This window comes from Arachis hypogaea, chromosome 12 (assembly GCF_003086295.3).
Source record: "Arachis hypogaea cultivar Tifrunner chromosome 12, arahy.Tifrunner.gnm2.J5K5, whole genome shotgun sequence".
Lineage (NCBI taxonomy): Eukaryota > Viridiplantae > Streptophyta > Magnoliopsida > Fabales > Fabaceae > Arachis > Arachis hypogaea.
In genome coordinates this window covers 107,465,405-107,480,032 of record NC_092047.1, presented here as the reverse complement: position 1 = coordinate 107,480,032, position 14,628 = coordinate 107,465,405, and the positions used below count along the sequence as shown (strand labels likewise).

The 14,628-nt window shown below is 30.4% G+C and overlaps 1 long non-coding RNA gene across 1 annotated transcript; it reads right to left on the bottom strand.

Annotated features, from left to right (window-relative positions):
• Positions 1–11,804: 11,804 nt before the first annotated feature.
• LOC140177115 (uncharacterized) lies at positions 11,805–14,140 on the bottom strand. The gene is made up of 4 exons (XR_011868863.1): positions 13,962–14,140; positions 13,828–13,881; positions 13,611–13,739; positions 11,805–12,138 (listed from the first exon to the last, which is right to left on the bottom strand). It is a non-coding gene; the product is annotated as an uncharacterized lncRNA (long non-coding RNA).
• Between the last annotated feature and the right edge of the window lie 488 nt (positions 14,141–14,628).

The following is a 14,628-nucleotide window of genomic DNA, read 5'->3' as shown; positions in this document are numbered from 1 at the left end:
CAATATATATTCCTGTATTTGAATTCCAATCTAATTCAGATGATCTTCGTGGGGAGACATTATGTTTGAAGAGCTCCTTGAGAGTAACGTTGTTTTCGTGGTTATCGGAATTGTTGCTAGGGAAAAATTTGTGTAGGGTGGGTTGTACAACTGTTTTATGACATTCTTGGGATCGAATGAATTTGCTCATTATTTTATCTATGTCAACTTTGTCATATTATTAATAGCTAAATTTTCTATGTACGGATTGTCCGATCTAGTTCTATTAACAGCGTACAATGGATAAGCCATTTGGTTTTGTTTTTCGAGAATTTTCGTCAGAGAGGTTATGGCTGTTGTCATCTTATCAACTGCATTAGTAAAAATAATTTCATGCTGGTGGTAATACTGGTTGTAGTTGGGTGGTGAGTGAGCTTCAACGTGTTGAAATTGGTTCTTGTTAAGGGGCAAGTTCACCTCCTTTTATTTCTTGTTACCCGTATTTAAACTTCTATGAAAGCTGTATTTTAAATGTTGCACATAACACACAAATTACGAACATATATTTAAAGCATCAGCAGATACTAAATAATTAATAAATGTTAATATCGTATTCTAAAGAGTACATAAAATTTAATGAAAATTAATTCATATAAAAAATTTATCACAAAAAATGTGATATTTTTTTCTTTTTAACTAAAAAAATACAGTTTATATATTTTAGGCATTACAATATCGAAAATAATAAAATTGAAAGCATAAACATATAAACAGTTTTTTGTCTAATATATTCATAGTAATAAAATTGGAACATATATGAGTAGTGTAGCTTTTTGAAGGTGAAAAAATGATTACATCGTTCTTCACGAAATATACGCTAAAATATTAATCTAATACATTTTTCCATGAGTTATGTTGCAGAATAATTATTTACACAGAAAAGAATGATTCATGTTTTAAAAATTGTAATTAAAAACATTCTACAAAATTTCAGAGAATGTTTAAAATCTTGTACTAAAGATATGTACTAATAAATAATAAAATATTTTTTATTATATTAATTAGTATGGGATAATAATTAAGAATTAAATTAATGTTAAGAAAAACACAAAATTGGGCTTAAATCTATTATTCACATAGACCGATCATAATATAACGACCATATTTAGTTGTACAATAAAATTGGATCGGTTACCTTGATGATGTATCCATTATTTGTTTCAGCGTTCTTTTCCTCTGCTTTGTCCTATTCTTGTCCATGATGTTTATACAAGGCTCTGTCGATTCGCTTGTGACATTGATGGTAGATCTATCTCTTTCCTTGCTCGGCCTCCTACCTCTCCCCCTCGAAGACATGTTTTTGTGATAATAGTTAATTCAAGTTAAAATTAACTAAGATTTTTCTCGTACGAATACCTAAATTATAGAAACTTTTGACTATCTATGATCTAGGTGCTTTGAATTTATAAGGGCTAATGATTGAGTATTTTTCAAAAATTATAATTTCAAATATTGAATTTTGTACAAATCAAATTTAAAGTTACGAAATTCAATTTGTTTTCAATCTACATAATGTTGCCCACATTTGAAAAATACACTCAATTTTTAAATTTAAGTGATATTTTTCTTAATTTATTTTAAAATATCTTATTCAAATATTGCAGCGTGATAAAAGTATGGTGATTATTTTTGAAAGCTACGATTTATTTTCTGTTACATTATTTTATTTTCAACCGGGAATCGGCGAATAAAACGGTCCGTACCAACATGTGAAACCGCCAAATTAAATAGCATTTGAAAACTGCTGAACCGGCTGGTTATCTATCGGTTGGACCAGATCAGGAATCGATCGGTTCTTATAAAACGCCGTCGTTTTGAGTTTCAACAAAAAAAAAAAAGAAAACAGGAAAAGAAACAAACGCGTAAACGCGTCTCCCTAACCCATCCCCCTTGCCCCTTGCCCCTTCCCCCAATACCCCCTATTCGTGAAGAATTGAAAAGCTTAGATTGAAAATTGAAAACTTAGCGTTCTACATTTAACAAAAAATTAAGGTTCTCCCGCCACCGTCTATCGTTGTCGGCGCCTCCGCGGCCTCATCTCTTCGAGCCACTGCCATCGCCCGTCCGTCGATTTCGCCCGCCGTCCATGCTCTCCAACTCCTGCTTTCTTTTTGTTTTTTCCTGGGTTCCTTGAATTGGGTTGAATTTTTTTTAACTTTTGTTTATTTTCTTAAGTAAATGTCGATATGCTACAATTTTTTCTAATTCCTATTAGTTAGTTCTGATTCGATGATCTTTATTTGTTCTACCAACAACAGAAAATATAAATAAAAAACAAAAAAAATTAAATACTCATGCTAAAAATTAAATATATCAATTTCTATTTTTATCGAATAATAACTTAATTGTCGTTTTGAAATTTTAAAATAATTAATTTGGTTAATTCAGTAACGGTTTTTCGTTTTGAAATTTTGAAAAAAATTTTAACGGTTTGTCACCTTCTGCAAAAAGTAACTTAAATTTGAATATTGTTAAAGGCCACCGAAAAAATCTTTAACAGATTTTGCATCTGTGGTCGAACTAATTAAAAAAAACTAACTTGTTAAATTTCAAATAAGTATGGAAAACGTTATAAATAACTGTTAGAGTAATGTCAGTATTATTCAGCCTTTTCATTAATTTGTTTTATATTTTTTTGTTATCCACCCCTTTTCAGCACTCACGTTACGAATAACGCAACACCATGACTGGTCGTGCAACTAGGAGTAGTTCAAAGAGGTTCTCGTAACGTCAATTTTTTTAATAATTTTTTTGGTGACTAATTTTATTTTAGTTTAATTTTTTTAAAATTTATTCGTTCCATACCATACCTTTTTTTATGTCTACGTGTTAGCAATTATTTATAAAATTTTAACTGATTATTAACTTATTTAAAACTCAATCTGACATTATTCACGTATTTTTATTTTGTTTGAAGATTAAATTCAACGCAAAAAAAAAGAGATGGAAAAGAAAACCACGCAGAATGAAATCATCACCGCACAAGATACTATTTGTGATGTATCTTATAGGTAAATCTCAATTTAAAGGTATTCCTGATAATTCAGTTTTAAGATTACCAACTCCGGTGACACATTCACGAATTGGAGACCAAGTCAATGGGGACATACAAGAAAATAGATTATTAGATTATATACTATTGTTCTTTGAAAATTTAATGGTTAAATTATCACACATTAATGGTTAAATTTTCACACATTAATGGTTAGATTATTAGATTATATACAACAAAAGGGATAAACTTAATTATCGTCATATGATTTAATGTTAAAATAATTACACATTGAAAATTATTCAATAGATCCTCATCTATTTAACTATCATGATAATTATGTTATACGAACAGTAAAAAATAATTACTAAATCGACCACTAATATTAGATAGAGGATACATATTCAAAATATATAAAATAATATGTAAAAATATATAATAGTTAATTTTTTTAACATATAATTTTTTTATTATGAAAATAAAAGTAATAGTTTTCATTTGTTTTTTATCACTGATAATGTAAAATTATTTATACAATTAATTAATAGAACTTGAGAGGGAAAAAATGCTAACAAAATATATACAAAGCTACGTTTGATTATAAAGACAATGCAACACAAAGAATAAAGATATAAAATTTAGTGTTATGTTTTTATATTTTATTTGATAATAAATTAAACATAAAAAACTAAATTATAAAAGTTTATTTATTATCTTTTCATACAAAATTTTAAAAAATATATATAATGATAAGAAATATAATTACAAAAAATTGATAAAAATAATAAAAAATAAAAATTAAGTTGTGCTCTTTATTAATATTTTATGTCTTTTTTTATAAAAAAAATATATAATATATTAATTTAATATTTCTAAATATAATATATGTGTTTATATCTTATTTACTAAATATAATTTTATAATTTTATATTCCTGTTTTAATCTTTTATACTGGTAAACAAACTTAGCTCAATAGCAGTCTTATAGTAAATAGTCATCTTACTATAATTTTGCACATTTTCTCAAACTTTATTGGCTAATTAATAATATAAACATACTGTTAATTTATTTATTTATTTACAAAATTTAGTATAAAGTTTAACTATTTAGCCTTGCAAAAGAAAAGGAAGAGTCAAATAATTGCACTGCATTATTGATTGAAAATATTTATTTTGTTTTCATTAATTTAAATTTTGAAATTGTTTTTTATTTGTGTTTAAAAATTAAAAAAATTTGGGTACACAAATCAAAGTCTCTGATATATTTTAAAAAAAAAAAAAAATTGGAGTACACATATCTACAATTTTGAGCTGTGTACTCCAAATCTTTTTAATTTTTTAAACCCAAATCGGAGGATTCAAGTACACAAATTGGACGGTCCGATTTCTGTTTGGATTAAAAATCGGACGATCCGATTTCTACTCCCTAAATTAAATCATCCCACATTTTAAAAAAATACTAGAATAATTTACAATTAAAAAAAATACCATTGTTAATTCAATATTAAAATTAAAAATGTGGAAATATGAAGTGAAAGTATTTGATAATAGTCATTAGGGTTGGCTCAGGCGAAAAGAAACCTTTAACTTTTACTTGGACTCCAATTCGTGGATGCCCCACTAGAGTTGGCAATTTCACTAGGGCCAGCCACAAAATTGTCTACACATTCATTTCGTGGGCGCCGTGCCAGAAATCTCTGCTGCTCATGTCAATCCCATTTCGTGGCCACCACATCTGAATTAGAGTGTAAATCCAATTCGCATGCGTCCCACCTGAAGTGCTCCGACGCATTTTCGGAACTATTTTTCTCCATGCGTATTTTGGGAATAATATATTTGTAATATTTATTTATATAAAAAAGCCTATGTATATTGATCACTTATATTACGTAAACAATTTTTTCTAAATTTTATTTTATAGTCAATCTTTTCTAACAACAACTATGACTTCCTATTTTAATTTACTTTGTATATTAGTTATTTTACATTAAAAAAATTATTCACCAATTATTCCTTACTTTTAAACTCCAGTAACAATAATTTTTTTATATATATCTTTCAAGTTTTTTACGGTCAATCAAAAATTAGAATATGATAATCTCAGTAACTATGTTACAATTTAAGCCATGTTAAATAAGTAATTATATATTTGAGTACATTAAGAATATTTTTAATTTATATCATATTGTAATTATTTTTTATTTTATTACAATTATTATGGCTCGTTTATGAAAAAACTTTATTTTATGAAAAAATTTTATAACGGATTATACTATGTAGTATTTTATCATAACATTTGATTTTGATCAAAATACATAAGTTTATATTAGTATAACATTAATTAATTAATTAATACCTTAATTTTTTAAATGTAATAATATTTGTAATATTATATTAATCTAATTAATTAATTAAAATTTTTTTAAATATCAAGTACGTATAAAAGAGTGATATGTTGTTCAAAAAATCTTATAAACTATCTTTTTATTCTTTTGAAAATGTAAGATGTTTCATTCCAATAGTCATTGTTGAAGAAACACTTTTTATTAATCAACTGCAACATTTCAATCAATCGGGCTGGACCGGACAGGTTTGCTAGTTACATCTTGGTTAAAATTTGTACCGTATTAATAATTTTTATGCATAAATTAATTAATTAACCATGACTAAATATTTAAAATTAATAACTATATAATTTCACAATAGTAAAAGTCAATTGTCTTAAAATTATTTTTTTAGTATTCGGTTTTTAGTTTTATTTTTTACATTTTAAGACTATGTAAAGTAAATTATTATTAAATAGATTCTTCTTATGGTTTTTTTTTGTTTTGTATTTTCTCACAAGAAGAGACCTGTATGACAGTCTAAAACAAAAGAAACTATTAACTATATTTTGATTTCGTACTTGTGTAGCCAAACTCTTTCTAAGGAGAACACGCAAGCCTCCTTCGACAATTTATTTGTCAGCAACCAACATTTAAATTTACTCTCAGAACCTATGTATCAGTGTTTAACTGAATACATTGATTCAAAGATTTTCAGGGTGAAACAAGAGGTCCAAAGGACGATACGCCAAGAGTTTCAGAATTTGGCCCAAACATTAACTCCTCCTACAAACAAAGTAATGTCTACTGCTGGAGGTGAAGAAGCAAATGGCAATAGGGTAAGTAACAAAAATTAGTTATCTCTATTTTAAGTATTTTTTAAAGTTTGCCATCTGCAAATTTCATGGTTAATAGTAAGTGTGTAAGACCCACATCGGTTGGGGAGGGGAACGAAGCATGCCTTATAAGGGTGTGGATACATCTCCCTAGCATGACGCGTTTTGACGAGTGAGTGTAGGGGGCTTCGGCTATCATCCCTATCGTCAAAGGCAAAACTGTGAGGCCTTGTGTGCCAAAGCAGACAATATCGTGCTAGCGGGTGGTCTGGGCTGTTACAGATGGTATCAGAGCCAGAACCCGGATCGATGTGCCAGCGAGGGCGCTAGACTCCCTTAGGGGGGTGGATTGTAAGACCCACATCGGTTGGGGAGGGGAACGAAGCATGCCTTATAAGGGTGTGGATACCTCTCCCTAGCATGACGCGTTTTGACGAGTGAGTGTGGGGGGCTTCGGCTATCATCCCTATCGTCAAAGGCAAAATCGTGAGGCCTTGTGTGCCAAAGCGGACAATATCGTGCTAGCGGGTGGTCTTGGCTGTTACAAAGTGAATATAGTAACATATGAACAATAAAAAACTGTGTTTAACAAAACTGAAAATGATCAAAATAAATATTTGTAATGTATACATTTAATATGTAGGCAACTAATCGTGATGGACAACTGTATGAGTTGGATGTCGTCAAATGTGAAGTTGAAAGGTTGTGTTCATTGACAATACCAGTAAGTAAAAATTATTTTATTAGGATTATGTTCAGTGTGAATAATTTGACTATGATTTCATAATTATTTATATTTCAGTGGACGTTTGAAATCTCCAAAGATATGCTCGTCAATGAATAAGAAGCAATGGTAGCTATATATTTATATAATGCTAATGCCTCCCCCGAGTAAGTATCTTGTTAATATACATATAGATAAAAGTTGTTAGATATTTTATTTCATGTGGTAAGATTATTTATTTATTTATTTTTGCAACAGCGAGGAAATACTTGTACACGAAGGTGTAGATGGTTGTAGAAGATCATTCGATGCACTTAAGCCTATGCGACATATAGATGCTAATGTAAAACTCTAAATTGCACTTTAAATTTTTTATTTTTCAAACCTCTGATACTAATTTTATTTGTTATCTTTAATCTTGCTAAATATTAACAATGGTTGCATGCACAATGACTCATGAGAAAAAAATTCGTTCCGGAGGTCCAAAGATATGGTTTCTTCTGCCTAGGGTCTCTGTAAGTCATATGAAGTCAAAGTTTACTATATGCTTTAATAAAACAACCAAATTGAATCACAATTTTCTTTGATTGTAAAACTTGTTGGGAAAGCACTTTCGTTTGTCTACCCACCAACAGCGATGGCAATGGACCATTCAACATACTTATTTGATGTTAGCAGCTTATCAAAGGTAGCTAATGTATTTGTTTTAAATTTGAAACCTACCCATTTACTATCATTTGCCATGATATGTTTTTATAATCTTGAGTTTTGTGATTTTTAGATTTATGTACCAATTAAGGACAAATTTAAACATTGGTACTTATTATGTGTTGACGTGAAGAAGAGAAAGTTGATATGTGTAGATCCGATGCAACAAAGATCAAGGAAAACCATAAGGGAGCGACAGATTCGACAACTAGTGAGTTATTCATGCTTCTAAATTAAATTTGTTGACCATAACTCATTTAATTTTCAGCAACAATTACTTACAATTATATTTCCTGTCAATGTAGGCAAATTTCATTGACTGAATGACTCATGAACAATTGCTCGATGAGAGAATAGAGGGTAAGTCAGATTTGGATGAAGTTTCATATCAACTCGGTGAATTTCGGATCTACTATCCACGAAATCGTCCACAACAAGAAAACGCGTAAGACAAGTTACTATATGAATTTAAGCAAATTCAAATAACTATCTAAGGAAGGTGAAGCTAATATTTTAATAGTATGCCTCAGGTTTGATTCTGGGATGTGGGTTGCTAGATGGCAGCTATATGCTGAGGCCAGGAATTCCTTTATCATACCAGTGAGTATAACATTATAATTGCTGACATTGTATCTTTATTAAATAGAATCTTCACTAATTTATTAATTTTATAACATGCAGCCAGTGGACGATACTGCACGCATGCGATTGGCCTTAGATTTAGTGCTGAGCAATTACAATAAGGCCAAAGAAAACACCATCGATGCTGCAAAGAAATTGGTCGCTAAAATAAATTGAAATGCATCCATTTATTATGTTCACGATATGAGTTTTATTAATTTGTCTAAGTTTAAGATATTTTGAATTTCATACATTGATAGTGTTTGTTATTTTATTTTATTAAGACTTTATATTAAAGCCATTTTCATTTATTTGTTTCTAATCCTGTCATTTATTTCGGTAGTATTATGTTGTTTCTATTTATTTTACTAAAAATGTAAAACAAAAAGATGAAACGTTGCAACCTCACTATTGAACGAAGGGTTACACTAAAAAAATTACAAATTTGCAGAAGTTATTTAGCAAAAGTTTTAAAAAACTCCCGCACATTAACCCAAAAACTTTTTACGCCCTTTGTAATTTAATTTATAGCGGTTTTTGTTCTAAATAGTAGGGGTTCTAGAAACCCCCCAAAAATTAAAATTTATGAAACTCAAATTATTCTCTCACGCACAAACCCGCCAAACCAAAACCCCAAAATCCCCCGAGGCTTATCGTTGTTCATGGTGGCCCGCTTCTCCAACTGCTCTTCAGGATATTGGGTTTGGTATTCTCTTCCTTCAATTGCTGTTGTTATTAACATTTGCTTCCAGTTCGCATCGCTAAGATTCTTCTCTATTTGTATCACTGCTATTCTTCGTTTTAGGTTGATTTCGTTGCTCCGTTGTTCGCTGCTCGTTAGTGTTTTCTGCTTCGTTGTTCATTGTTCGCTATTCGCTATGGTTGTTCATTGTTGACGGCTTTTTCCTTTATCAATCAAGGTAAATAATCGCTGTTTTCTTTGGTATATGCTATCTTAATTAGATTATTCTAGTTTTTTAACCATGTTTTGATGTGTATTTTTTACCATTCAACTAATAAAATACTGAGATTTGGGATATTGAACTAGAACAGAGTTATGTTGTTCATGAATTAGAGAAGAGTTGTTCATCCCAATAATCAGGTTATGTATATAGTTTTTCGCCCAATGATAACAGGTATGGTCTAATGTTATGCATTATTCTCTTGCAGGGCTCCACAATTTGCATGTCTTGTTTACCTATGATTCCAAATCTGATATCTTTCAAGCAAGGTAATTGTGAAGAATTACCTGAAGTGTCTAATATTGAACTTCTATGACAATCTACAATAAAGGAACACATTGTGCACCTAATTTTATATATATTTATTGCAGTTGGCAAATGATTAGTCTCAAAGAGTAGTACTAGTATATAGTTTTTTTATGGAACGTGCTTTATATGCCTTAATTTTCCTTATTAGCTTTTGGCCTTATTTTTTTATTTTTAATTTTAACGCCTTTAATAGTGTATAAGTTAAGGACTTAATGAGTTTCTTTGACTGTATTAGTAGTTTTGAATTTTGAGATATAATCCAAATAAAGAAGCTAGTATTAGTGGTTTAGAATTTTGAGCCAATAACGGGAATCCATCTTGCATTGTTTCTTCTAGAGTTCTTTCTGTGCTTCTTGAATTCTTATTCAGATAGCATATGAAAATATAATGTCTTTTGGAGCTAAATTATGAAGGTTTTAATTTTTTAAGCATCAAATAGGTAGTTTACTCTAACTTAACTATGCTTGGATTTAATCTATTGGTGGAATGATAAAATTATATTCACAGGAAATATTCGAAAAGCTCATGAGCATTGCTGTCTAGGCATTGCACTTAAAAGGAGTTGTGTATGTAGCTAACATTCTAGCCACTCTCAATTGTTATTGCGACTGCCATAGATGTTGTGTTCCTTGGTGATACTCTGCACATTGGAAGGTACCACTTGTTCAATTTTGGCATGGAATAACAGATATACTAATGCATATGAATAAGGAAATTGCTTTGTGTCATTTTTTTTGTTGGTTTAAATCATTCTTGAGTCTTAGTGATGGAAAAATATAATAAAGAAAAACAGATTTCGAAGAGATTTATCTCATAGTGAATTGTACCTCAAATCAAAATAGTTGAAATTGAGTAGACTCTTACACAGAACTAAAAAAGAATCAATAATTTGCTCCATGACGTACTCATACTTGTTATGATGGACATAAGTGGATCAATTTGTACCCTCCACGACTTTATGCAATGAGTTCTTATGTTTTATCATTATTTTATTCATCAAACTCATAGTTGATTAGGTTAGTTTGCTTAATTGTTTATTTGCTTTAAATTTTTTTTTGTTTGCATTTTGCAGTATAATTGTAGCGGTAATAATATCAATTAGCTTTTACAAGCTGTTGATAATGTTCCTCTTTTACAAAGCTATAAAGTTGTGCATCAAAACGTACATAATAGTCATAATACTAGTACAAACTCTTATATTCTAATTCCATTGACTTGCATTCTAATTCCTGTATGCCGAAAGCTTTAATGGAAGATTATTAATTTTAATAATTCCTAGGGTGCATTCGAACTTGGATCACATTTTGCCCAATAGCCATCAAGTACAATAAAATTTTATAGATGCATTTTGAAATAGTCACAAGTAACAACATATACTCGAGGGATTAATCATTCTGATCTTTCAATTTTTTGTATTTTTGTTTTAGAATTTCTAGTTTTCATGCATTTTCAGGTAATCATTCACTAAGCATCTGCTGCAATTAATGATAACTTGAGTTGTTGTCTGTGATGTTTTGTACTTGGGGCCATAAAATCGGAAGCCATGAGAGCCATCCATTGAATTTGCAGAGAGGCATCCATTGAATTTGTCTGATATGCAGCATCTTTATTTAGCTTCAAGGAGTTAAAACTTTGAAACAGTGTTTAGCACTTTATTTCAATGGTTGTAGGGTGAGAGATAATATCAAAACGTGCTGCCTGGTTCATGGGATGGATATCCAAAGTATAAATTAAAATGTTAGGAGGGCTTGCTTCTTTCATGTTCTATTATCTGTTTTGTTCTTGTTCTTTATTAAATTGGTTTTATTTTTTCATCAATCTTTTGATCAATGTAATTGGCTAGTTTGTTGGATATAATGTATGTCAGAATTTGTTATGACTTGTTTTTTTAATATTGGGTCACTGATTATATCGGTTAAATACAAGAAGTAAAAATTGAGTAATTACTCATAAATTAATTAGTATTAATTTTCTTATGACTTAAAATAGTTAATAGATAATTAATTAATAATATATACCAATTGAATAATTGTATAAATAAAAATTTAATTTATAATTTCACAAAATAATTTTTAAAAAGATAATTATGTATATATTAAGAGTACAGTACTTGTAACACCCTACCACACTAAGCTTTACGCTTAAGTCGTAAAATAGAGGTGGTGTGGTATTGCGACCTCTAAAATAAAATGAGTACATATAACAGCAGAAGAATTATAATATGCTAGGAGCCTTGAAGAATAGAGGAAACAAAAATCGCAAAATAAAAGCGCAACGCTCAAGGAACGAGTTAACTTGCGTGCTAAGAAAACCATAACTATTAAACATAAGATAACAAAAGTGGGAATAGAGTGCCAAAGATACAAAATAACAAGCTCCTAACTCATCCTGCGAAGTCAAGACTGGCCGGAGAATATTTACACATATACACATACATATCCAAAACCCAAAAGTACATATACACAATCCTACCTCTCCATAAACCTCTAAGAGGATCAAAATAACAAGTTATGCGGAGAGAAAACCAAGTACATATATATATACATCATAGCATAACAAAATAACCCTGTAACCACTTCGCTTCAAGAGTCCAGACGCCTAACGAGATGCCTCTCGACCTGCATCTGAAAAATAACAACATAGTATGGAATGAGAACTGGAGGTTCTCAGTATGGTAAAGGTGCCACACACATAATATATAAGGTCCAGGGAATGCCAGAGGCAATCCTAGAACGCCGACACTCAGATTATAGAGCTTAAAGTATTAAATAGAAGCCATAAAAGGTGGTTCTCTAAAAATATTTAATCCTAACTTAACTTAACCTTAAATCTAAATCACATACTGCCATTCCTCCATACCTCCAACTCCTTCATGCATTTTCACAAACAAATAGACAGATAAGGCAAACACAAGAAGGTTACAACTACTGCAGGTAACAAATACATATTTAGCATGGCAAATACAGATAGGCACACCCAATTAAAGCACAAGCAAGTAATTCAAGTAATATGCATATGATGCATGCCTGTCCTATGGCTGATGAGGCTCATCTGTCGGTTATCCAGCCAACCCGACAAGTCTAAATTGTCCTTAGACAGTCCCCCGACGTGCATCCCCAAGAGTCTATGCATAGCTTTTTTTTCATATATTCAATATTGCTCAATGGGGGTAACATTCCCGGGAATTTATATAGTGCCCGGTCACACTTAAGTTATAGGGTCAACAGAGTATCGAGTTTTCAACCTGGTACACGTGGTGGCAAGCCACGGCACTTAATCTAGGGAATCTCGTATCTCAGATTATTCAAATTCATAAGCCATTTAAATAATTCAATTATAATTCATCAACATCCACATCATTCTCAATCGCCTTTCATTCATCATCATACATCAATCATATTCAATCTTTATCCTTCATTATCACACCTCCCATTCCGTCCATCAATAGTTCCAGTTCAAAACATAATTCATTCTTTTCTAAATGAATCAAACTTAAAACATGCTCATTTTCTTAATAACTCAAAATCAAACCATATAACCTTTGAATCTAAATATTTTTAAATAATCATATAAACAAAATCTCTAATTTTTATAAAATTTCGGCAGCATTTCCTCTAAAACTCGGACTTTACCACCCTTTTCGGGTCCAAACCTGCATTCTTTTCAATTCAACATACCCTTCCTCATTATCATAACAATCTCCACAATAAATCTACCTCAGATCAACAATTAAACTCATACAATATTCAAAAATAAACAACCAAAATTCAACTAAGAATCATAGTTCACAAATCCTAGGCTTTTAACACAAAATACCTCAAATCAATAATTCACCAAATCATTAGTTAATCAACAAGCACCAAACCAACCATGTTCATCAACAATAACATTCAACCATAATTCTCTCCAAATTAACATAACAACATTCACCATCCAAAATTAATAACTAATTATCCAATAAACTTCAACCAAATATATATTCATCGACAAATTACTAAACATTAAACATACACCTGCATTCTAACTTATCCTATGGTCATCTAGTCTAAGTTTTCACAGAACATTATATATTAAATGCAAGAAACCTAAACCATACCTTGGCCGATTTCCACGTAACGACCAAAGCTATTTATTCAAAACCAAGACAGCCCCTCAAAACTCAACTAATCCGCTTCCTCCAAGTTCCAGTATTCACAATTTCAAGCTCCAATTATTTATTCACAACCTAATACACATTCATAACACATATATATCCAATTTAATACTCAAAGCTCAAATTCAATGAAAATAAAATAGAATTATCGTATCCTCACCTTACCCAAGCTTCAATAAGCAAGAGTGAACGTTTTTCTCAAGCTAATTGGATCCTAAAACATCAAAAATCAAAGAAATTCAACAAACTCTAAAATTGGGGGAAATGAAGGCTGAGTGTAAAATAACGAGTTACCTATGAAATTGTTTTGGTAGAAATGTAGAGCTCAATGCGGTGAACGCGTGGCCGCAAACGGTGCGGAAATCGGAGCTCGGACGGAGAAGTTACGGGAGTTGGAAAGTTACGTGAGGGTTTACGGGAATGTTTCGTTCTTCTTTTCCCTGGGAAGCTTTCAGCTTCGTTTACGTTGAAATGAGGGGGACGAAGGCTTGGGTTCACTTAAAAGGGCTGGTCCGGTTGGACCGATAGCCCGGTTCGGATCCGGTTCAACCGGTTCAGTTCTTTCGGTCCAATTTTGGACCGTTTTCTTCAAAATTGGTGTCAAAATTCTCGTTTCAATGAGTTTTATCCTAATTTGATATAATATTCACATTTCTAATCTTCCTTATTAAAAACTAATTTATTGACTAATTATCTACTAATTTAACCGAGGTTTACAATACTCACAAAAATATGTAGTGAGTACTAAATCATATAAATAAAGACTATTTTTTTAACTAAATTACTGTCATTTTTAAAATCTAACAAATGATAAAATAATTTATTTTTATTAAAATATTTATTAAAATTTTTTTTACTTAAAAATTACTGAACTTTTTATTATTTATTCAAATTATATTATTTTAGCTAAATAAATTTTATCTTTTTAAGTAGCTCAAGTATTAGAATATTTGAATTATCT